The sequence below is a fragment of the Hyposmocoma kahamanoa genome, unplaced genomic scaffold, assembly GCF_003589595.1.
Source record: "Hyposmocoma kahamanoa isolate Upper Pololo Valley unplaced genomic scaffold, ASM358959v1 160, whole genome shotgun sequence".
Classification (NCBI taxonomy): Eukaryota; Metazoa; Arthropoda; class Insecta; order Lepidoptera; family Cosmopterigidae; genus Hyposmocoma; species Hyposmocoma kahamanoa.
In genome coordinates, this window is record NW_020653575.1 from 7,787,138 (window position 1) to 7,814,121 (window position 26,984).

Below are 26,984 nucleotides of genomic sequence, written 5' to 3' on the forward strand. Positions count from 1 at the left end.
ATAAATTTATTAGTTTGTCAGCAGTCAGCAGCTGTCACGCATTACCTTCCCAAAGGTCGATAACTCGTTTGCAATTATTCGTAGCCTCGAGCCCCTGCAATATGATAATGTAGCATTTGGAAGAATTCCGCCAAGGCCGCATCCAGTTTGCCTTAAATTCATTAATGCTAATATATGTTTTATTTTCATTCTTATTTGTTTCCACGTCTTTCTCACCAGCAGCGCAGTCTGGTTGCTCAACCTTTGATGGGTTGTTATGACTATAGACGTCCGTCATTAAACATCTACTGTATTCTTATCGTTCTACAACTTTATATTCTCCTTTTTCTTGTAACTAGCGGCTCTCATTTGTCATTATTTGTTTGCTCTTTTTATCTTTGTCGTCTAGGTATACTTGGATTTCGTTTTTCTTGTTGTGTCCTAGTGCCAATGTACTCGTTGATTGACGTGTGCTCGAGCGCCTCGTTAGCCGTCAATCAATTTGCTCATACTTTATCGACATCTATCGGTCACGACAGAAGTCGCAATGGGCATTGGAAACCTGTCTGGGCTCTGACAAGTAGAACAATGTGCTTCAATCGTGTCGTTTCTTTATTTGGCCGGTTCTGAGGGGCGCTAACTGTCACCGCCCACTGGCCCTACCGGCCTACTATCTTCAATCGTGTGAATTCTCCATTCAGACGAGTTCGAGGTCAAGAACGTAATCACGAAATGTCAAAACAGTTGTAGCCTTTCTTATGGTGAATAGAATTTGTTTGACAAAAGTCATCATTGTTTGTGACTACAATTGTATCTCGTACACTTATTATTGCGCTTGCGTCAATGCTAACGGTTCATGCGGAAAAAATGTTTTCGAACTGTCAAAACATTCGAGACGCACATCTACGAGTAATGTTGAATGTGTGTCTAAACAAGTACGAAGCGTCGTACAAAATTGTGAGAGCATTAATCAATCGGTGATCGTCGTAAGTGGTATGGTGAACATCGCGGCTGTCTTGTCTGTAATTGAGTTATTTTTGCAATTCGTTATCTGACAAGGTTGCTATTAGTGCTCCTTGTAAATACTATAAAACGGCAGCCCTGAGAGCATTCTCGTCACCATCATTACCGATCCATTACACGTCTTCTCTTTGCAGGCTTGGGGACTTCTTCGGGGTTGCAAGTTTGAGGCATTGCTGCTAAACGTTAGCAAATGTTCGTATGTTAGACATTAAAGTCAAAGGTATATGTCGCCACATATTCGAACCGACGACCTGTTGATTGAGAAGCGACCTTTCTCCCACTAGGATTTTAGTAGTACCAGAGCTCCTTGTAAAAGCGTTCGTCAAGGGAAATACCTTACCTACTTATTTTTGCCGCCAAGCAGTAATGTGAGCATTACTGCGTTCCAGTTTTGAAGGGTTTTGAAGGGCTGGTGAAATTACAGGTATATAGGACTTGTCAACTTATGTCTTAGGGTGACGGGTGAAATCATGTTGATCTACTATATTTTGACATCAACTGCAATAGCATTTGACGGCTTTTTGAAGATATGTATGCATAGAAATCCAAATATTAGATTTTTGTTGTGTGGTTTGGCCATCGAGTATACATAGGGCGCACTATAAGTTTCCAGAACTGGCCACTTGCATAAACAATATTTAAAAAGTAATTACAACATTTGACTGAATTCTTTCGCTGTAGAACACAGTTTCTTTCATCTGACTGTCACTTGTTTTTACATTGTGGATTTAATTCGTGAAAATTTTCGTAGTATGATTTTCTACGACTTTAAGTGTAGTGTAACAGCTCAGCGGAGCTTCGCTCGGCTTCAAACTGCTTTTGGCGATGAAGCACCATGCAAGATGACTATTTATAGCTGGTTTGCAGACTTCAAACGCGGTCGTGTGAATCTCAGTGACGAATTTCGTGATGATCGTCTGTCCAATGCTGTGAACAACAAAAACATCGATGCTGTGCGCCGTATGATCAAAACAGACAGGCATGTTACATATTATGAGATTCGGGCATCTTTAGGCATAGGCATGAGTCAAATACAATTAATACTGCACAAACATTTGGGTGTGAAAAAGCTGTGCTCTCGGTGGATCCCACACAATTTGACTGAGGCTCAAAAAACGGATCGCGTCACTTGGTGCAATGCCATGCTTACCAGATTCAACGAATGGGCGTCAAATTTGGTGTGGGACATAGCAAGAGGTGACGAAACATGGATTTATAGTTACGATCCCAAAACAAGGCAGCAATCGAGCGTATGGGTCTTTCGAGATGAGCCGAAACGAACCAAAGCGGCACACGTGCAAAGTGCCTCTAAGCGGATGATTGCTTCTTTTTTTAATAAAACTGGACACGTGGCTACTGTTGCTTTGGAGAATCATTGTACCGTGAATAGTGATTGGTACATGACCATTTGTTTTCCGGAAGTTATTGACAGACTCCGTAAAAATACCCGTAAACGCCGTATCATCTTGCACCACGATAATGCCAGTTCTCACATGGCCAGACAGACAAATGAATTTTTGAAGGTGAACAACGTTGACCTTATGAGCCATCCCGCGTACAGTCCCGACCTCGTATCTTGTGACTTTTATTTATTTCCAAAAATTAAGAACCAGTTACGCGGTCAACGGTTTTCATCACCTGAAGAGGCTATCGAAGAGTATGAAAAATATGTTTCAGAGATTGTCACGGAGGAGTGGTATACCTAAATGTTTTCAAAATTGGTTCATTCGTATGAAAAAGTGCATTAACGCTAACGGAGAATATTTTGATAAACAATACATTCATTCCTGACCATTTATAGCATTTTTTTCTTATTCATTCCGGAAACTTATAGTTTGCCTCACGTATAACCAGAAATAAAAACGAAATGTCATTTAAGTTGCTTGAAAACTATTCTGCCAAATCATTTCGTAGACAACTGCGCTTCGATTGGCCGGCCCGAATTCGAAACAATTGACGGGTGTCGTCAATTGTTTCACTTCAAATTGACCAGTTTAACTAGAGCTTTGCTATAATGGACGAAAATTGAAAAATTACATATTTAATATTTAATGACCGATGAAATGTGATTCTTTTTGATTTGTAATTAGATGTTTTGCTGTGTTTCCCACACTACAGCACGAATGGAACAGCCCCATAGTTAGAGATGTTATCTTTATTACAATAAATACAGAATATTACTGTACTGTCTTACCTGTACTGTTTCAGCTTTCTAATTTGTGATTTCAGCGCAAACGAGAGTTGATATTTAAAAGTGATATGAGGCCCATTTTCCTGATGAGTTGCCAGGGATGGATGGCCCTTATTTCGTCTCTATTTCTGGTTATTTACTCGAAGGGTTTGGCATTATCAGTGATGAAATTAATACGACATGAATAATAAATTTAAAACTTTCTCGTCTATTTTAGAATGACCATAGACAATATAACATTTAAAAAAAGGTATTTTTTCGTTTAAAGTTAGCTACTCATTATTTTAATGAACACGAAACGCCTAATGAGCTTGACCCATTCGTTAGCTACTACACGAAATGGGTGATTTCTAAACATGTGTAGCAGTAGCTGCCTTCGAGTGGGTTACTGTGTCTTAAAGACCGGTTGTTGCTGATAACGAAGCCGCTTGAAATCAATTTCCGTTTTTCCGTAATTTATGGACTATATGATTGAAATAATTTAGTGAAAGTGGTTTGAAATAAACACAGATTGTGGCATCTTCGAGAAAACACACGACAGCAGATGTATAAGATTAGGTAACGTGGAAATCTTAGTGTTGGTGAATGCTGTACGATGGTATGGAATTTGTCTTTGATGCAATCGAGTTCAAGATGCGAGACAAATCTTTGTTTTTTGTATTGGAGTTACGTGTTGTTGCGTGATGCGTTCAATGTGTATCATCAACAGCGTCCGACACGCTGACCCAATGAGAGTTGAGGACTTTACGCCGTTTCTAAGGTATATAAACCTTCTTCGACGTGCATACATTACTCCTTGGCGGCAGATATAGATATGTTGGCAGTACTTTGCTGTAGAAACTCTTTCATAATCGAGGTTAAAAACTATAGTGAAACAAAAACTTTATACTGAAGGTTATTATACAGCAACGTACGCGAAATACTTGAATAATAAAAATCCATGATAGAGTCCCGTTTAGCTCTTGCAGGTATACTTAATCTAAAATGTTTGAAATAAATACTGTAATGATAACTGTATTCAAATATACAAAGAGCAACCTCTAGAGTTTCTGCCTTACGAATGAGCGGTAGAGTTTAACCCATATGACGATTTCAAGTGTAATTTGTATAAAGATGATTTTGAATTAGAATTTGAATCATCGTTTTTTTTTTTATGAAACGAAGTGACGGTGCGAACAAGTCGCGCCTCTGGTGGTAAGTGACACAACTGTCCATGACAGTTGCATTACCACTTATTGCTTTAAAATACAAAGATCTGAGGAGACATAAGTTGACAAATCTCATGTTCTTGTAATTTCATCAGCACCCTTACCCCTTGGAAACCGGAACGCAGTAATGTTCACATTGCTGCTTGGCGGCATAAATAGGTAAGGTGGCAGTACTTCCCTGGACGAACTCTTTCACAAGGAGCTCTACTGCACATAAAAATCATCATCCTACTATAGGTACCATTGCTGCCTTAGTATTTCGGCCATAGTCCCCCATTCTGGCTCAATTCGGGTGGGACCTTCACACGTTTTCCAAGGGTTATGGACAATCCTCGACGAACAGGTTTTGTCACCATGTTGCCCTTCATCGTTAGCGAGAGATAAATAAACAATAATACATACATGCCGCGTCAGGGATTCAAACTATTGACCTCTCAATTGCAAATAAGTGTTCTCGCTCCGAGCTACCACCGCGTAATGTGTGTAGGGTATTGCAGTTAACTGCATAGCTGAGTAATATTGCAGACAAGTTCCTCTCGATGCGTCTTGGAGTTATTCCAAACCTTATTACTTTGCGTCAACGTTTTTTTCACAATGAAGATGAATATTAATCAGATACGAAGGTACTGCACTGATTCTTGATTAAATAGAAGATTTTTTATCAGTACAAATCAAAGGGTTATTAAACGGTTTAGATACTACAATATTAAGGTTATATATACATATATTTCAGTGATGTGTTATGGGGGTGCTATAATAAAACCCACTCAGAATGATTAAAAATAAAAGTAGAAAATCAAAAGTAAACAGTTACATTTTACTTGCAATTGCAAAACTTTTCTTCTAGCAATTACTTTACTACGCTAGTGTATTTAACAACAAAGTATTTGCTAGTTACATATCAGGAACATATAGAACGAAGAACTTTACAACAATTTCGGGATTTCGGGAGGTATTATCCATTCTCTCCCCATCGTCTCTTACCAAAATAAGTTAAAAATTAAGTTTAGGCGCAGGCCACACCGCGAACGTGGCTTTTTTATTTTTTATATTTTCAAGTAACGGGACGGACAAGTCGTGCGCCTAATGGTAAGCTACACGCCTGTCCATAACAGTTACAGTGCCACTCAGAGCTTCAAATCGTGAAGATATGAGGGGCACTGCCACTGTCTCAGGGTGAACTGTCAGAGTACTGCTTGGCGGTAGAAATAGGTAAGGTCCCTGAACTAACTGTTTCACAAGCAGGTCTACTGTTACTAAAAATACATGTATTCACACCGCGAACTAAGCTAACTAAACTAACCCAACGTTCCCGCTAAGCTATCTAAAATATGTTGCCCTCCTACCGCCCTAAACCCCCGCACGTGTAGCACGTCACTACTTACTATTTATTTTCTAAGAATAGCTTTGAATGCAACTACGTGAGCTAAGCTAGCTTAGCTTCGTTCGCGGTGTGACCTGGGCTTTACATAATTGTTACATTCGTTCAGTTTTCGAGAACCAAGTAGCTATACGCGCAGCTGTGACGCAACGCGTTGACAATCGCGCTTCCTCCGTTTGTCTGTCACAGGCCAGCTCGCAAGTGGGCCAGCGCACGCTCAAGGATCGCAACGCACCATGCTTAACACGACGTTCACAGCTACTATTCTTTCCCTTTCTGCTTTTCATTCCTTTCAAGCTATATAGCGACTTAAAAATAAGTAAAGAATCATATTTTGCAAATTTCGGGCCCTTTATAGGTCGCATGGTCACGGCTGACGGTTAATACTAACCATGGGCCACGTAAACGGCCCGAAACGTAGGTTTGTTTAAAGAAAACAAATATACTTGTTTTGTATCTAATTCTACATTGGAATTACATTTATTGGCCAATAGAAAGGTAGACAGATAGACACAGATAGACGTAATTCCGCAAAGTTTTGAGGTCGGTTTTGTCAAGTTTTATTGTAATCGATTAACGGAAAGTGGGTGAAATCCAATACCTAAACTGGATTCATCCCCTAATTTGATACCCTTAGTGGTGGAATTTTTTCTTTGATCACTATTGCCGTATCTCATGTCACATTTATCATCAAAATCGGTTCACACATATCGGAGTAATTGCGAAACAAACACACAAAAGATATCAAAAATGAGAACAGACTTGGGGTCGTGATATTCTAATCTATTGACAGGGAGAGTTTTTATTAAATTCGGTCATTATAGGATACTGTACTGAATTGTAACACAACAGTGTTATGGTAATTTTATTATACGAGGAAACTTTTATCAAGTAGCGCAAGGAAAATGCAACCTGTAATTACGCTATTAGCGACTTGTTCTATACTCGTAATAAGTATGCGCGACAACTTAGCAGGGTGCGTGCAGAACCGCGCCAGGCAAAATTACGCAAAATCTAATATTTGCTAAATAGCCCCAGTGTGGGCGAAGCTATTTCTCCATTTTAGAATCTGGATCTTTGGCAATTAACCTACGCAGTGCCCTTTCCCAGCGACACTTGTACACACCTAACATCCAACCGTTTGAGTATTGGACGTGTTTTCACAGGTGTTACTTGTTGCTTTATGCCCTTATCGGACCATGTTCACAAGCAGCTAATGAGGCACATATGTTCTATGCCGATAAATATTGGTACAAATTAAGATAAAACCAATTAGTGCTTGGATGAGGTTGTGAGAACTAGAATTAGTTTCTTAAGGTGTAATTTACTGGTTGTTAATTCATTTATGTACTTAGAATCTACATGTGGATTACTATCTGAAATAGAGGCCTATTTCAAAGCATTGAATTCATTAAGTATATGGTTTTTTCGTGATATTAAAGTATGAAACACACAGAGAGCGACTGCGGGTCGAGCGCGAGTTGGGCGCGGGTCGGGTTGGGACCGCGGCGGGTCCAAGCCGTCCTATTGTCATCGTTCGCGCGATGATGCGTGCGTCTGACGAAAATGATCGCGCAACAGTGTGTTCAAACATACTGTGTTCTATTGTAGGTTGCGCGACCATACGATGTAATCAAATTGTCTAGTTTTCGTCGCGCGACCATCGACGTATCGTATTGATGGACTATCGCCGATCAAACATACTGATCTAAACATTCGTAAAAATCAGCTTTTTTCACATTCACCGCGCTTTTTTTTGTTTTTATAGAGTAATTTTGTGGTCCACGTTTTCTTTTTTTATGCCATTCGCGATTAAAGAAATATTGCCCGACTGTAAAAACTGTGCATCTCTGTTAATAGCCATTTGGAGTGTGATCGCATCGCACCAAAATAGGACACACGATTTCTTATCGCGCGACCGGTTTCATCGCACAATGAAATCAAATCGCATTATCGAGCGAGCGAAGGCAATAGGACGGCGCCTAATTCCGTATATCTTTAAGGACGACAACACAATGAGTGCGGACGCTAGACAGGCGTAGGCGCCGCGCTCCGGACCCGACCAGCAACTGCTCCCTGTGTGTTTCACGCTTAAGTTACGGGACGAACAAATCATGCGCCTGATGATAAGCGACACCCTTACCAAAGATCTGAGGTGTAACTGCTCTACAACAGGGTTGCCCTGAGACACAAAGTTGACAAGTGCCATATGCCTGTAATTACATTAGCACGCTTATCTTATCCTACTGCCACCATACCCTTGAAGGGTACGGGTAGGGTAGTGTACTTCCCTTTTTATAATAATAATATATAATTATATTATATTGCAATATTGGGTACATTCAGAATACAGCTGTGTGATAAATAAAAAAAAATAACTATTTTTGTTTTGGTCATTATTCTTGAAAAACAGCACGATCTTTTCATTATTATTCGTTGTAGTTAGTTATGCGGTGTCTGAACTAGATTGCAGTTTATCCGCATTAATTTCTATAATAAACACTTGATACGTCGACTACAATATGCAATTGTGCAACCCAATCTGCCAGACCCCAAATGCACTAAATATTTGCTGTCGTCCAATTTATGTTGCTGACGGTTTTATGGTCTTTGCAATGTGATCCGAGTGACGCTGAATATAGCTTTAAGGTCCATTTTAAAGTGAACAATCGAATTTTAGAATTCGTTATTTGAAATCATATGAAACCTTGCATATAGTCGAATCACACGTATCAACGGAAGAATTTGGAAGATGTCCAAACTCCAGACGAATTCGGATAATGTCTTCAGTTTCGGCGCAGACTATGTGGACGATGCGCTTATATACGATATTCACGTCTTAAATGAATTCATTACATTTTTACTAGAATTGAATATATAAAAGTGGATTCGATTTATTGTTAGTGCGGATATTGTTCGCTTCGACAACACTTCAGAAATAGCGATATGTACATAATTTTTCGGCGCAGATAGGCGTGCGGTCGCTTCTTTCGGCGCGGTCAAGTGTATGATCACCTTTAATAGAAAGAAATATAAAAGTAGCGGAAATATGATGGTTTAAATTTTGCAGGTAATTATTACTCGTACGAACACTCTTAAATTCATTGAGCACAATATTAATGCCTTAAGAAAGCATAATGATCAACTTTTTCGAATTTCCTTCCATCACCGCTGTCAGTGTTTCCATTTTTTTATCGATCGTACTCGAGCAAAACCTGTAACTATATCCTTTAAAATGGTAAATCTTGAACTATTCATAAATAGCTGACGACATAGTAGGAAGGTGTGTTAGAGTTTTTCCATTCAAAAAGAGGCTTCTCTACTTATCAAATAGACAGTGAAATGTACGCAATTCACATCACCATTGTCAACCCATTAATACGTCCCACTGCCGGGCACTGGTCTCCACTCAGGCGAAGGCTTAGGCCACAGTTCACACATGGACTCAATGCGAGTTGGGGACACATTTTCTGACGGTTGTGAACCTTCTTCGACGCGCAGATTTCGTGACAATGGTTTCCTTCGCAGAATAGCTCATGGTAAATTTCAAATAGCCTGGATTCGAACCCACGTCCTCTGTTTGAGAAACTGTAGGTCAAACAATTAGGCTACCACGACAGAATTGATCATGTCCCAGCATTGTTTAACATTATTTCCTTGCTCCTATCATTAGTCCTGGCATTCCATGGATTGCGAAACATTTTATAAATGTTCCCAGGTTATTGAGTTATGACAGCTGCAAGGCAGAGAGACGGGGACTAATAGAGGCTGCATTACGATGAGTGATCGTTGCAAAACTCACACTCGACGTTGGTGCACCTTTGCTGCCTCAGTGCCATTCGAGGCATTTGTTATTCTTCTAATGACTTTAGCGACCCTAACTGCGTGTTTATGTTGATTACTTGACTTTATTTTTTATGATGTCAAGGGACGGGATGAACAAGTCGTCCGTCTGGTGGTAAACGACACGCCCGTCCATAACATTTGCAGTGCCTTAGTTAGTTACTCAGAGTTTAACTGCCACTGTGCCTGTCACTGAGGCAAAAGTTGATAAGTCTTCAGTGTCAATAAACGCAGGAATTCTCACGTTACTGCATGACGGCAGAATAGATAAGGTGGCAGTACTTCCCTGGACGAACTCTTTCACTCTGCTGTTACTAAAGTAAAATGAAAAAGCATCTTTATTATAATAAGTCGGAAAATTGTTTATTGTAATCTGTCGTTCTATGAAACTTTTGAAAGAATTCCCCCAGGAACGTATTGCGTCTCAATATTTGCGATTTAAAGCTCTGAGTGGCACTGCAACTGTTATGGACAGGCGTGTAGCTTACCATCAGGCGCACGACTTGTTCGTCCCGTCACTTGATGTTATAAATCCCATTATACCGTTGAATTCCGTCCCGTTCTGTATCTTCTTGACGTGCAGGTACCTTGGATGTTTTGAGTTTTCCATCACTGTCAGCGAGAGATATATATACTAACGTCATTGGTTTCAAGCTGTTGACCTCTAGAAATTGATTGAGAAGAAACCGTTCTTCTACTATGCCACCAATGATTTTAGTAATAAAATCAGGTAACGGTTAACAAAGAAACACATCCATATTTCGTTGTAAAGCGATAATAACTGTCAAACGCCATTTCCAAATTCTGCAGGTTGTGTTACAAAAGTTTATAAATTATTAATGAACGCTATGTGTACATCTACGAGTATATCATTGAAGCGTTGTTGAAATTTCATTATGTCACTAGATCTGACAAATTTTATATGAACCATTAAATTGCGATTTGTCATTTGGTCGCCGCAACGGTGCAGCGGACCTGCTGCAACAAGTAGATTTAAACAAACGCCTACAGTAAGTAGCTAATATAGCCCTAAGTAATGTTTTGCAATTTTGTTGTTTATTTACTCTGGTCTCGTTATTATGAGATCAGTTCGCTGCGCGGGCGCGGTGCAACCGTAAATTTCGAAATTATCTATTACAGGCATTCAATAGAAGTACCTAACGGATTTCTAAGACAAACGATCAAAACATGACGGCAAATAAAAACAAGTAAACCACGATTGAATAAACAGAAGGATCTCCCAAGAGAAACTTTATAAAACGAAATGAAAATATGTGTGCATTGCGGGCCGATAAAGCACGGGCTGGCATCTAGTTGGCATAGTTGGCTAACAAAGGGCCGGGACGTGAGAACGGGCAGAGCAGGGCAGCTGGCAGCCAATTACCGCGGGTCGCAGGTTTATCGCGGCTCGCGACATCCCCGAGGCTGTTGCAGTCACCACAAAATACGCACTTGGAGGTCTGGTCTCGCAACAATGTTAGATAGTAAGTTACCAGTTATACCAGATACTTAGAGGGCTTACAGCCTTCGCCTAGCTGACTAAGCCTTTGTGTCCTCGAAAGCACAAATAATTGGTCAACGTTCTTAATTTTTGATAAAAGTCCTTATTAAAACGTTACGTAGAAGTGAATTTCAACTAGGGGTTTTAACATAGCTTCTTTTTTCAAAGCTAATATCTTCCTTATTGAACGTGGATTTCTGAACCTGAAACTCGGTCTAAAATATTATATCTCTAACTGCAAAACCTGTGACAAAACCCATCTTTCCCAGTCCTAGAAACATAACGTGGTATGGTAACATTAGAAATCTGCGCGATCACGATCCACCGGCGGCGATCGACAAAGTAATTGCGCGTGACAACAAAACGGCTGCGCCGGCGCACTTCGTACGCGACGCGGCCCGGCTCTTTCACGCCTCTTCTACCATAATTAATTGTTATGTTTTTGTACCGAGCCTGTATCTTGTAACATCGTGTAATACTTGAGCATTATGTTTAGTACCGTAATTTCTAATTGTACTTGCATTGCTGCATAATTATCATATAATTTGTAGTAAGTGTACATCCGTGTAATCTTGTGATAATAACTGGAACTAGTTTTATTGGCAGGTTTGCATTCTATGCATTAAGTTGTGTGCATTGTTTTCGACCTTTTACGTCTCAAGAAATAGTGAGGTTTAATTATCTGTAAAGTAATTTTATTCACATAACCCTAAGAGGTGGATGATTTTCTTCAACATTAAATGGGACCACTATGGAATTCCCCCCTTTCCAACAAAAAAAGAATCATGAAAATCGGTTCACAAATGCCGAGTTATCGCGTAACATACATACAAACAAAAACATACAGTCGAATTGAGAACCTCTTCCAAATAATTATTTTGTATACATTGACTTACAATTATATTTGTATATTATTAATAATTCATAATGTAGCGTAAATTGGAACGTTTCTTTGTAAAATTAAAAATAAGGTTTTTAATTAATAACTTTTGTAACTAAATACAGTGAAAAAATAGAGTGGTTTGCATTAATATTAGATAACTGGTTGATGACTGTACCACCTCAGTCAATCGTGAACATGGGACCTGAAAAGGGCCCGAAACGTTGGTTTGTTTGAAAAAACAAATATACGCGATTTAAATCCGGAAAAATAGCTTCATTTCCTATCTGTAACAGTCGCTAAAACCTAAGAACTCCACAAATTCGTTTCTGCTTTTTCATGTTCTACCTTAACCTAAGCTACTGAATGGGAGCCACAACCAAGAGTTGACCTATGTTACATTCCTCCGCACCTCCGGCTTTTAAATTACACTCCTAGTATTAAACAGACAAGTACCATTGCGAGTCGGGGTTAAACTTGTTATTTATAAAAAGCAATATTATATGACGTAAAAATTGTCTAAATTATCTAATATATCGGTGTATATGTAATGATTGTTACATAGTAATGAGCTTTACATATTTTTTATATAAAATGTGAATGTTATATCAAACGAGAATTATATGAAGTTAATTTATAGGAAATGAAATTGGTCCAAGTAAAAATGATATTAAAATTTTAAAATTAGTTTCTTTAATTTTCGTATAAGTAAGGCGCACCCACACAAATACGCAAACATTAATTTTAAATAAGTATTTATTTTCTTTACGCTTGAGTGCCGTAGTTTATTATACCCATTGGCAGCTACAATTACGGTCTACTGAATAGCGTCTACGTCAGAGGTCATCGACCAACGTTGTTATCAAGCGAACGGAGAGCGTAGCAAAGTTTCGCCTGTCTAAATAGTTGCGATGGTGGTGTAATGGTCAGCATAGTTGCCTTCCAAGCAGTTGATCCGGGTTCGATTCCCGGCCATCGCACACTTTTTGCTACGCGAGTCTAATTTGGTCATTATTATGTTACTTTTGTTTTGATTATTTTCCTGACTAGCTTGGAACTGTAAGATACTTTAGCATTTAGCATGAAAGGGCTTTGCTTTACCTTGAACGTTCAATGCATGTCTCTGGTTCAAAATAAATCAAAGTTGTCCATTCAAAGTATAAATGTTTAATAGTTGCTGTCACTCGCTGACATCTTGCGACGTTTCCGTCTAAATGAGTTGTTGTTATGCTGTTTATGAAAGTACTTGTAATACGATGCAGAGACTTGGACCAATAGCGAAGTCGCCGTATAGAATGTGCATGTGAGAGGATCCCAAGGCCAGACATAGCACGTAAACAGTTTCCTTCTCGGTGCAATAAATGTGAAAAATTTAGATGCAATTAACGGCCACGTGACGTGGAAGCGACGGCGCAGGCGCGAAGTGTGCCATATAAGGGCTGCAGCGCGCCGCCCCACACTAGTCGAGGCCATGCCGCGCGCAAGGTCGAACTTCCTCGACAATCAACAGGGGTTACTGACTCATAAAAATTCACACTATCTGAGAGATTTACGACTTTGATATCTTAAAATGGGATAAATACGGAAGAATAAGATCTTAATGTGACAAGTAGATGGGATCACTTAATGTTGATAAATCGAATTGAGCGTCCATTGAACGCTAACAATCCGGTCTCAGCAAATTAAATTACGTTCACATCTGAAAACTTAATTAGGGGTTACAAAAAGTTTACCTTCATTGACTAACAAATCAATCATTATCATCCTCATTTAGACAGCTCCAAATCAAGTGATGGAAACGTGAAGAATACAATATTCTGGTGTGCCCATACAGGGCGTTTCCATGACATTGTTGAAACTCACGGTTTGTCACACGGAACCTTGTTATGACAGGAACCGAACGAGTTATCACCATTTATGATCATCTCAGATCACGCGTCGCCTTGAATCTGATGAACAGTCGGATCGTTAGGTGGCCGTACCCAGCCATATTAGGTGCTATCTAGAGCCGATAATACGATTCGATACGCTGCATCACTTCCCTATTGCTAATTTATGATATACATTGACCGCTTGTGACATTTCAAGTCCCATTTATGGGTTTCTTAATGGAATACATGTTTATTAATAATAATTTGTTAAAATTTATCTCGTTGTTACTAACTCCGTGAAGTCCCAAATGATCCATCAAACCAAATGCCCATTGCAAACAATAGAATCTTAAGCTTGGACGCATTTATCAGCGATCTAGAGCTATAATGATTTATTGTTGCATTGATTCAATGGGTAATTGGAGTTATTGCTCCGATAGTGTTGTTTTAGACAAATGATTCCGTGACCCGACCATTGCGTTGCGATTGTTCGAAAATCTGTCCCGTCAGATTCTAACTACGTATTTACATTATGTTTGACATTGGCAGTATTGATACCTGGTACCTGTTGACCTTTTCCATGTTTATTAGTTTTATTTATCTGTGTAGTACTTGTGTAACTGTAAGGTAAGGTGATTGCTTATTGTTTGTATTATTTAATCACTTAAAAATGACGTACGGGAATATTTAGCAGACATCTTTAAAATCTTTTCGAACAAGTTTCTCATCTATCAGTTATCGTGCCTTCCATAGTTTTCAGGCTATGTTGTTTGAATTTATAGTGGTACTGAATTGTTTTTAAGTTGAATTGACGTATAACCGAAAGCGAAATTCGCTGGCGAATGTGGAATGCATCGACCTTGAACTGGTCCTCGACACGTAAGCGAACGATCTTTCCGGTTCTTGCGATCGGTTATCGAACTTTAATTGAGTCAAGTACGCCTCGGACGTCGCTGCGACCACGATGATAAGTTACAATGATAAAATTCTTTACTTATGGAGCTTTCTTTATAGAATTCCTCATATCTTCAAAAAATTCTTATTTCATTGACAGCTTTACTCTGACTGATTCATTGATTCTTGATTCATTGTGATGACTGATAAAAGTTTCTCATTTCACTGACTGATTTTGACAGCTTTACAACACATGTAAATTGACTTTATTCTACTTAATGCGATATTACTCGTCTGTATTTGGAAGTCAAAGCGACCAGTGTCAGCAGCGATATGTAAAACGGTGTTTTCTTTAAAGTCGTTATCTTTATCACTTTTTCATTTAATATCAATTTTGGAATATCCATTTTTCCTCTTTGTTTTTTTTTTCTTACTTTTCACACCTTATGAACCTAATTCGTAAATGCCTTCACATATTTAATTATATATGCTGTTGCTTTATTATTTATTCCAATTACTTATGTTTCACATCTATATTTTATTCCCGACTTTAAAATACCTCAATTTAAATGTTAAACTTATAAATATCCTGTCTGCGCTTTAATTTTAACTCGGATCAGCCATAAAAACGTCTATCCATTTTGTTTATTTCTCTTTTTGCCACTATATTCCTGATAATCCCTTTGAATGGGTACACGCCATTCATTGGACATCTTTTTTTTACACCCAATATTCTTCTTATGAACATAATTATTACTAACTTTTAAAGGTAATTTTAAGATAAACTCATTCTAAGTTATTTTTTATTTTTCTTATACAGAGTTCGGTTTTCTCAATCACTCTTTTTTTTTTAATTAAATTTCCAAAGGCTTGCTTCTTGAACTTACTTAATAAATTTTCTTGACCGTGTGTAAATATGTTCGGTTTATCTCTACACTAACACGTCTGTTGTGTTAACTAGTGGCATTAATTAACGATTTGTTTTCAGTGTATCTTCGGCGCTGATCGGAAACTCTTTTATTTCTTAATTTAGTGATGGCATTCGCCTTGACATTTTTACACTAACAGCGAGTCGACTTCTTGATATACATTTAAAGTTTGTTTCAATCCATTTTTATTTCTCCTTTCTGTCTTATTGTTTATTGTACTAGATAGAGATCGTTATCCATCTACTACCTTACACGGGTTCCAATACTGTTACCTGAAAATAAGGAAACTTTTTACATTTCTTTATTTTGAGATGAATTCATGAAAGTAAGATTTTTTATGGATAAACCTTAAAGAAACTATTTTCTAAATGTGCATTATTGCGGACTCGGAAACAAATCAACAATCATTCACATCAAATTACAGCAGAACAATAACACCGTGGGCGACAGTCCTTGGTCTAATTCTCTAATTAACGAATCGGAACTTGAAATCGATTCTTATATCGATGCAGTCGGCGCCGGCGCGTGTCGCAACACTTCTCGGTTATTACTATGAATATTCATCGCGAATTTGATAAATAACAGCGCCCAGCGGACGTTTCCCCATTGCTACTGCTCGTCAAGGCTTATTGGCGTTGTCTTAGTTACATGGGAATAAAATACTACCTTTACCTTGCTTTCCGCAAGATTTGCAACTACACTTATCTTCACATGCGTTAATATTACACGGGATGTTTTAACTGTATTGATAATTTGGTAGGAACTGCATATTCATGTAACTAATGGTGTTCAAGTGTAGTTAACTTGTTGCTAACATTACAAGGTATTCTAATTTAAGTTCTGAATGCAAGTCTGATCATATTCTTGTTTGGTAATGGTCTTGCTGCATTGTCAGTTTACAAATAAGCATTACAAACAAGCGCTTAGTGTGGGAGGCTTGATATGATTTAAATTGAGATCAACATTGTACTGGGTCACTTTAAGATTGAAATCGCATAAAATAGAAATAGTCATGATTTTTTTTATGTCCTTTTCATGGTCATCGTAATGATTTTTAGTAACAAAAGGCAAAGAGAGGTTAGAAGTTAGAGGTTATCATAGTCTTATTTAGAGACACTGATATATTATTTGGTGCCTACAAGGATTTTGTTCTTTATGTCCTTTACATGGTCATTTGAATAATGATTTTTAGTAACAAATTCCAAAGAGATAAGATAAAAAATTCTTATATTATACCGTGGTCTTACTTAGAGACGCTGATAAATTAGTTTGCTGCCTACAATAAATCTAACCTACAATTGGAGACGTGAATCTATGAAAATGAAAGTGTATTCGTAGAACAATGGTAACTCAGCGTCGCGTGCGCATCCCATGATTCATCTATCGGAGAGATTAACGCTTAACAGTTATTAATGACTTCATATACATCGCTGTGGGTAGAATTGCAACGATGGAACTTAGCTACGTGGGATGTACAACCTAGCAAACGGATACAGCCTTTAAATCTTTACTAAGTCAAGTTATAACAATTTTTGACAGAAGGGGTGTACGGGATTGCCGTGTGCGTATTGTATATCATGTAGAAATTTTTGTAACACGTAGGAGTACTTAGTTCTCTATAAAACGATGATTCTAAATCAAACGAGTCAAAGATGAAAATTGATTGCACTAAGTTGAAAAGGTCGTAAACCGCCAATAGGGAGTAATGAAATAGTGATTTGGTACACAGAAATGTATTGTACAGTCAGAAGAAAAAGTAAACAAAAGGAATGGAAAGGGAACAGGCTGTAACAAAAATTAACAATATAAAAAACAGGTACAACAGTATAAAACACTCTCTTCTACTACGCATTAACAAACAGTCAAGACACTTAAGAAGATCCTGTCCGTAAGAAGATCCTGTATACATATATATATATATATATATCCAATGATTTAAAACAGTTAGATTACGAGAGGTTGAGTTTACATGATGGATCTCTCTGGAATCACGTCCTCACTTCGAAAATTTGGTGAGAGTGACAATAGAAAGAAGAAAAGTGAGAATGACGAGGCAAAAGAATTTCAAAATTTCGAAAGTAAATGGCTAGGAGCCGAAGAAAAGGGTGATAAAAAGACAGGAAGACGATGAAAAAGGTCGCAAGGTTACAAAGTGAAATATATACACCGAATGTAAACCATTGTGTATTCGATGCGATAAACGGATTAACCTGATATCAATGTCTGAAGCTCACGTCAAACCGCAACATAGCAATAATTAGTGGCGTCATCACGTACGGCGACAACTTTTTAGCATAGGTTCGGAACAATATAATATAAATAAAATATATTATTTACTGTTCTTGACTGTCGTCTTCACAAAGTCACAAATTCATTTAAGGGACAACACTTTTTTATAATAGGATTTCGCTTGACAAAATATGTTAATTTACGAAGAGCAACTCCTAGAGTTTCTCCCGTTTTTTTCAGGGACATCAGCCATCAGGAAAATCCGCCAGGGGCATTGCGAACGAGTAATGAGAGTTTAATCAGTGTGATAATTTGAAGTGTTTTTTATGACACCAAGTCACGGGACGAATAGTCGTGCGCCTGGTTGTAAGCCTGTCCATAACAGTTGAAGTGCCACTAAGAGTTTTAAATCACAAAGATCTGAGGGGCACTGCCACTGCTCCCGTCAGTGTGACACTTAAGTTGCACCCTCGTGCCTGTAATTTCACCAATATCCTTACCTTTCAAAACAGGAACGCAGTAGGTAATGCTCACATTACGGCTTGGCGGCAGAAATAGGCAAGGTGGTAATTCCCTGGTCGCACTCTTTTACAAGGAGTTCTGCTGAGTGAGTGTCTAAATACTCAGAGCGAATCCAATTTACTGAAGTTTATTTCCTAAATTTGTTCTACCAATCTCCTCATCCGGCGACCACAGTGCAAAACCGATTGGCCACTGAGGCCGTCGAATATTTTATTTGAATAGCGACCTGCGCCAGCGGTACCTCATGTAGCACCCGCGTGCAATCAATATCTACCTATTTCTGCCGCCAAGCAGTAATGCGAATATAACTGTGTTCCGATTTTGAACGATAAGCCACGTGGGACTTGTCAACTTATATCTCAGGGTAACCGGCGCGTTGGCGGCGCATCTTAAGTCTTTGCGATTTAAAACTCTGAGTGGTAGTGCAACTGCTACAGGTAGGTGTGTCGCTTATGACAAGCAAGTCGTGCGCCTGGTGGTAAAGCGACACGCCTATTCATAACAGTTGCAGTGCCACTCAGAGCTTTAACCGCAAAGAGACATAAGTTGAGAAGTCTCACGTGCCTGTAATTTCACCAGTACCCTTACCCTTCCAAACCGGAACTCAGTAATGTTCACCTCTGGGCGAACTGTTTCGGACGAAATTGATAATGTTATAAACATTATCAAATTCTTAGGTACTCGCGATTGGAAATGAAAATTGTTTTTCGGATCTTTCGTGACCATGGTACCTTTACAGTGTCCGAAACGTTGGTTTGTTTGAAAAACAAATTCGCGGATTTCAAGTTAACCATCTGGCGGTTTTGAATTTTCGCTGCAGCCTTGCCGATGCCTTGCCTGACGTCATCGGTGAACACATCATTATGCCATCGATGGAAGCCGCTTGCAGCCAATTAATGGAAATGGAAAGTTTAATTCAATAAAAGAGAAAGCGCTTTATTATAGGCAGCCCATCCGATTGCTCTTTATGACATTTCCTTTCGTCGTTTCATGGATCATTTTGTTTAAAGATGATATAACTGTTTTTGTGGGATTCGTCTATTCCTATTTAATTATGTGCCACGTGTACGTGTGTATGACGCAAAAATTGGTTAAGCATAATTAATATGAAAAGAACGGTGATAGTTCAGTGGGAGAACGATTGTGTCTTAATTGGGAGGTCAACGGTTCGAATCTCTATAGCGGCATGATTCTATGATTTTAATTTCTAAATTACGTACATTTGTAAATGTTTAGTAGTAATATTGTGTGGGAGAATGGTGCACGAGAGGAGCCTATCCGCACGACGTACCGTTTCTGTACGTCTGGAGTTTGACGAAATTTCATAACCTCGAAACGGAACAACGGTTTCGTTATAATTATAATTTCGGTGTTATGAAAATTAGAACAAACGTTATTCCGGGAAAAAAAATTCGAGTTTGTGATGGGTTACCCTGGAGTCTCCTTGGCAACAATCCGCGAGTACCTTATGCCCGTTGGTAAGCCATGACGATGGCAAGCATCATACTGTATGCCATCGATACGATAAGAAGATGAAGAAAAAGTAGCGATATAAGTATATTCTCACTAACAGTGAAGAAAAAAACCGTGACGAAAACTGCAAGTCTGGAGCCCCTTAGTCTACGGAGACACGTTGGCTCTCTGTGTGTTTTCTACCGTCTTTATAATGGGGAGCGCTCTGAGGATCTTTTCGAGCTGGTGCCACCATCTCGTTTCTACAATCGCAGCTCTCGCCAAAGGAGTAGAGTCCATTGCCACATCTTAGATGCCAGATTCCTCGAACCTGCAAGGTGTGGAATGATCTTCCTCTTGAAGTATTTGCTTTGCGCTATGACATGGGGTTCTTCAAAAAGCGTGTTTACAGGGCTCTCAAAGGCTGGCAACGCATAGGCAGCTCATCTGATGTTGCCAATGTCCATGGGCGATGATAACCACCTCCCATCAAGTGGCTCGTCTGCTCGTTTGCCTCCTTCTTTACATAAAAAAAGTCGAAGATGGTCTATATATCTTGGAAAACGCCTTAAGTCCCCAATCTGCCAGCGGCAGCGTGGCAGGCAACGTCCTAAACGTTCTTATACGAGACCTGTGCCACCTCATCTATTTCTGCCGTCAAGCTAGTAATACGAGCAAAAGATAAGTGTGCTGGTGAATATACAGGCTCATGGGATTTGTCAACTTATGTCTCAGAGTGACGGGCGATTTTTGCGATTTAAAGCTCTGAGTGGTGCTGCAACTGTTATGGACAGGGTTAGCTTACCACCAGGTGCTCGACTTGCCCGTCCTGTTACTTGGTGATATAAAAAGTAAAAGTATCTTTGAGAGATAAGTTTAAGGAAATTAACATTCTTACACTAGCCTCATATTATATTTATGAAAATGTAATTTATGTTAAAAGGAATAGTAATTTCTTTATGAAAAATAGTGACAGACATAACATTAATACGAGGAATAGAAATAAACTAGCTTTTCTTGATAGTCGTCTTCACAAAGTCAAAAAATCATATAAGGGGCAATGTATACGCTTCTGTAACAAGATTCCGGTTGATATACAAAACTTGCCTTTCACGAGGTTTAAAACTATAGTGAAACAAAAACTTTATACTAAAGGTTATAACTACAACTTCTGCTTACTTGGATGACAAAAATCCGTGGTAGTAACTCGTTTAGCTCATGGAGGTAGTCTCGATCTCTGATGTTTCAAATAAAAAAAATAAATATTGTAAATGTTATTTACAAAGAGCAACCCCTAAAGTTTCTTACTCATTCTTCTCAGGGGAATCTGCCTTACGAATGAGCGGTAGAGTTTAACCATTGTGAGGATTTCAAGTGTAATAATGCTTACCTATGAAATAAAGATTATTTTGAATTTGAATTTGAATTTGAAAATGATGATATCTCATTTTTGTATTACACACCGTATCGTATCGCTGTTCTTTCGCAAACTGAAATGCAACAACAAACAAATTTTGCAGGCTGATTTCATATCACGTTTCCTTCATATTCCCACACTGGCTTTTGCCCATTCTTAAAATAACACATCCAGATTAACGCCCTTGATAAGAAATTTAAAATAAATGGAAAGTTTTGCCGTCTTCTGAAAAATTACTCTTCATAATATCGATATAGCAGCTCCAAATTTTTTAAGCATATTTCATTGAAATAAACGAGACTTTTCATTCAAAAGGCCGGTTTCCAATGACCTGTTAATTTAATTAAAATGGTGGATACGTGAAAACCGCACGTATTATTCGGCAACAAGCAGTTAGCGGGCGGCCGTTAATATTAATGCCGCTCGATGATGTTGTTCGCAACCAACAATGAATTAATGTCTTCGAAAGTATGGTTAAATACCACTGTGCACTTCGCATGCTGTTAAAGCATTTGGAAACCTCTCAGCGGGACGTAGTCCTTGCCTGTGGAGCGTATCGTTGAAATAATCTGTGTAATTATAATTGAATCGCCATAATAATAATTTTACCAATTAGGTGCTATTAATTTTCAACAACCATTGTTATTTTTTTTTTTTTTTTTTTTTTTTAATAAAATATAGGTGCGCATTTGACCTCCATCTCACCTGATGGAAAGTGACGATGAGGTCGACGATGGAGCATGCACACCTAAATAATGCCTATTCACTCTCGCCTTGAAAAGGTCCAAGTTATAACGTTCAGGGAACAAGTCTGCAGGCAGGGAATTCCACTCCATAGCCGTTCGCCATATAAATGTGGAAGCGTAACGCTTCGTGCGAATCTTTGGAATATCCACAACATAGGGGTGGAACCCAAGCCTACGCCTAGTCCCCCGGTGATGGAAAGGGGAAGGCGGAATTAAATCATGTAATTCCATCGCACACTCTCCGTGATATATCCTGTAAAATACCGATAAGCAGGCAACTTTACGGCGGTGTTCAAGGCTCTGCAGCTTCGCCTCCACTAATTCCGAGTCACCTATAAGTCTCTTGGCACGGTTGTCAATTGAATCCAAAGTGGCCAGTTGATATGTCGCAGAGCCATCCCAAAGGTGGCAGCAGTACTCCATGCACGATCGGACTTGTGCCTGGTACAGCTGGAGCAACTGTCCCGGTGTAAAGTACCGCCTCACCCTGGAAAGGATCCCAAGCTTCCTTGCTGCATTTTTGGCCGTGGATTCAATGTATCTGCCGAAGTTCAAATTGGACGACAGGTCCATTCCAAGTAGCTGGAGACAATCGGCTATCGGTATGGATATATCACGAAAAGTCGGAGTCAGCTCAAAGGGACTCCGTTTTGTGGAGAATAGACACGCCTGCGTTTTGGTAGCGTTAAATTTGACAAGATTGGCATTGCCCCAATCGGAGACTGCCTGGAGTGTCAAATCTAAACGGCTAACCATGGACTCTCGACAAGACTGGATTTCCTCTCCACTGACCCTTGCATTGGTCAAGTACCTATCTACAACTGTGCTGTCATCAGCATACGCAAAGGTACCTGGAATTAACATATCATTGATATGCAGCAGAAAGAGAGTTGCAGACAGTACGGAACCCTGAGGAACTCCGGCATCTATCGCCATATGTTCGGAAGAGTAGCCTTCTAAGACCACTCGAATCGAACGTTCGCTCAAGAAATCCGAGATCCAATTGCAAAGGTCAGTGGGAAGCCCATAAGAGGGAAGCTTGCTTAAAAGGCTTGCGTGCCAGACCCTGTCAAAGGCTTTAGAAATGTCCAAAGACACTGCAAGTGCTTCGCCTTGCTTTTCTATAGCCTCGCTCCATATGTGACAGGCATACACAAGAAGATCCCCAGTAGATCGCCCTCGTCGGAATCCGTACTGGCGATCACTGAGGAGATCGTTGTCTTCAAGGTACGATAGGAGACGGTTGTTGAGTACACGTTCCATAGTCTTGCAGAGTATGGAAGTGACTGAGATAGGTCTATAGTTGACAGGGTCAGCTCTGCTTCCCTTTTTTGGTACAGGTTGCACGTTTGCAAGCTTCCACGATCTGGGAACTACACCAGTCTCAAGTGAGAGGCGGTACAGGCGTGTGAGAACAGGAGACAACTCAGGTGCACAGTTACGAAGGACTATTGCTGGAATTCCATCTGGCCCGCTAGCTTTATTCACGTCTAGATTTCGCAGAGTTCTAAGTACCTCTTTTTGGCGTATGCGAACTGGCGCCATAGTGCAGCCAGCCTGAGGTAAAGTAGGTGGTAGGGTCCCTGCGGCATCTAGACGCGAATTTTCTGCAAAGAGTGAGGCAAAGAGATTCGCCTTCTCTTCCGCAGTATGAGCCAGCGAGCCATCCGGCCTCAGCAGAGGTGGCAAAGATGGGCGACAAAAGTTCGATTCGACCGCTTTGGCCAGGGACCAAAAGGATTTGCTGCCTGCTGGATAAGAGGCAAGCTTGGCTCCTATGCGGCGCACATGGTCGAACTTGGCCCTACGTAACATGCTTTTGCACTTCTTGGCGGCCTTATTAAAAGCTTTCTTCATGTTCTGAGTACTCGGAGTTTTGCGTAGTCGAGCATCTGCCCAAGCTTGGTACGCGGACTGTTTACGTGCTTCAGCACAACTACAATTAGCGTTAAACCATGGACGAGCTTGGGGTCCATTGGGTACATCAGAGTATGGAATGTAATACTCCATACCCAAACGCAAGACCTCGACTACAGCATCAGCACAGCTCGACGAGTCTCCTGAAGTAAAGCACGCCTGCCAGAGATATGACGCAAAGAAATGGCGCATTTCGTCCCAATCTGCTAACTTGTATCGCCACACCCGTCTCATACCACTAGGGCCCTGATCGGGTGGGGAGTATACGGATACAGTTTTCACCAGACAATGGTCGGAAGTACCCAGTGGGGCCTCCACAACCACAGAGTATCGGTCCGGATCAGTTGTCAGCAGAAGGTCCAAGCAATTAGCCGTATGAGATTCAACATCTGGTATCCTAGTGGCGCCACTGACAAGCTGGGATAAGCTTAGCGTTAACGCAAGTTTACGCGTCTCTCTCCCAGCGTGATCGGTCTTCTGGTATGGGAACAACCATTCTTGATGGTGTGCATTAAAGTCCCCCAAAATGACTAGTTGCGCCGCTGGGTACCTATGCTGAATCTCATCAGACGTCTCACTTAGATATTGGAACAGCTTGGTCGTCTCCTGATCTCCACTGTGCGATCGGTAAACACAGCAGTACACTATTTGTGTAACTCCTGTGTCAACCAGAAGCCACAAAATTGAAAAACTCGGTGCCTCAAGGTTCTTGAGACGCTTGACACAGATGTCATCGCGAACGTACACACAGACTCCGGCACGAGGTACGAACCTGTGCTCCAGAGTATACCCGGGGTAGCTGAGGTACGCTGCGTCAGTCGGACATCTGATCTGCGTCTCTGTGAGGAACAGCAGCTGCGGTTTGTCGGTTTCAAGGTGGTAGTGGACCGAATCGAGATTTGAGTGCAGACCTCGGATGTTAGTGAGGTGCACTTTTAGTGGGAGGACGTGCAACCGCTGTGTATACTTTTTTCCATTTTTATAGTTTTTCATTTTTGGATTTGGAGAAGTGAATAGGCAGGAGGAAGGCAGTTGAACGAGGCACTGCGTCGTGTTCAACCAAGCAGCAGACTCATACTGCCACACGAGGTTACAATCGGCTTGGAGACCGCGGGGACGCCCGAACCCCCCCGGAGATGGCCACCTGGTCCTCCCTTCCGGTCGCCAACCGGCAAGGTGGAGCATTCCGGGATTTTTCGTTGGGTGGCGGGGCAGCCTTTCACGGGTGGCTTTCCCGCTACTTGGGCCCCCAACTTCCCACGGTCGGCCAGCGGTGCACCGTGCTTCGGATCCCGCTAGCCTCCAGAACCGAGTGCTCAGTGTGGCAGTACAAGCAGCTACAACTCGCCGTCAGACGCAATGCAACTGTTCAGACCCGACCTCCAAATGGCAACTCCCGAACACGAGTCGGAACACGGTAAAAACCATTTGGCGACTCGACTGCGTCGGGAGGGTGGTGACTAGCCACGGCCGAAGCCTACCACCAGTAGTTATTGCTCTTTAGCACCACCCAGGGGTCACTTGTAGGGTCTCAAGGGTAAACCTACGGAAGCGAGCAACATCAACCCCCAAATCTAATCTTAACATGGCCATCTTAATCATGTTAATGTTATTGTCATGTTAATCTTAACATGGCCAAGAGCAAGTAAAACATGACACTTACATTTTAAATTCAACTTTATGCTGATTACGACAAGGATGCAAAAATCAACTGCCTCCTTGGCCGAACGGTTACCATGCCGGACTGCCACGCAGAGGTCCCAGGTTCGATTCTCGGGCCGGGAGAAATATTTGTATGGCCTACATTTATTTCTCTCATGAGTTTGGGTGTAATTTGTGAGTGTCTATGTGTGTGTCCATGGCACCCGCGACACAGGGTTTCCCTAATGCTATGGGGCTATGTTGAGTGTGTGCATTATTAATATAATTATAGAAAATCACATGATAAGTAAATTTAAAATTGTATATAAATAATTATAGTAACAACGATACCTTTTGTGACTGGACGAACTAGTCGTGCGCCTGGTATTAAGTGAGACGCCTGTCTAAGATATGAGGTACACTGCCACTACGCCTGTCACCCTGAGACGTAAGTTGACAAGTCTCGTGTGCCTGTAATTTCACCAGCACCCTTACCCTTCAAAACCGGAACACAGTAAAGTAAGGTAAGGTGGCAGTACATTCCTGGACGAACTCTTGCACAAGGAGCTGTACTGCTATAAATGGAATAAGACATGTTGCAGTTTCTGAGGACTATGCGAGTACATAGCCCTTGCTGTTTTTTTATTTATTGTCCAAAACAAAAATAATTCGGTCATTATCGAACTATTGTTCACAGTATTTATTTATTTTATTTATTTAAAGATACACCATCAACTTAACACAAAACAATTAAAAAAAAAATACACACAGGTTCACTATACAAGGTGCCAAGTCACTACAGGTGTATACATCACTAAAAATCTAATGTTAACCAATGAGATACTAAAAAAAATATATAATTAGAAATATAAAATTACAGTAATAATTAGTTATCTATAATAGATATTTACAAGTTTCATAAGTTCAAACAAATTGCTTGCACATACGAAGAAACTGCTTAGTATTTTTTATATTAAAGATATATTTGATTTTTTATCGTGCAATATTATTTAATATTCAAGTATTGTATCGTGAAATATTATTTAACAATTACACGATAACATGCTTGAATATTTAAGTAATAGAAATTGCCACGGAAATTAGGTAGTGTACACTAGTCTCAGAATGACCGAATCAACAGAATCTGACCTACCTCTCTACTGCAATCCCCTTAAAGGGTTTATACGTAGGTGTCTACAGTCGCCGTCTTTCACAGCTTTATGCAGCTATTACTTAATACAGAGTACAAATTATACAGCGTAAAAATATAACAATAAACAAGAAGTTGTAAAATCCTGCATTGAAAGAGATTTTTAAACACGATCTTACATTGTTATTTTATTGGTTATTCTCTGTCGTA

At 40.0% G+C, this 26,984-nt stretch overlaps 1 protein-coding gene and 1 non-coding gene across 2 annotated transcripts in view; both read left to right on the forward strand.

The window, feature by feature from the left end:
• LOC113240646 (GAS2-like protein pickled eggs) overlaps positions 1-26,984 on the forward strand; it is a 100,677-nt gene that overhangs the window by 59,115 nt on the left and 14,578 nt on the right. The gene's annotated exons all lie outside the window — the stretch shown is intronic.
• Trnag-ucc lies at positions 12,915-12,986 on the forward strand. Its single transcript has one exon. It is a non-coding gene; the product is annotated as a tRNA-Gly (tRNA).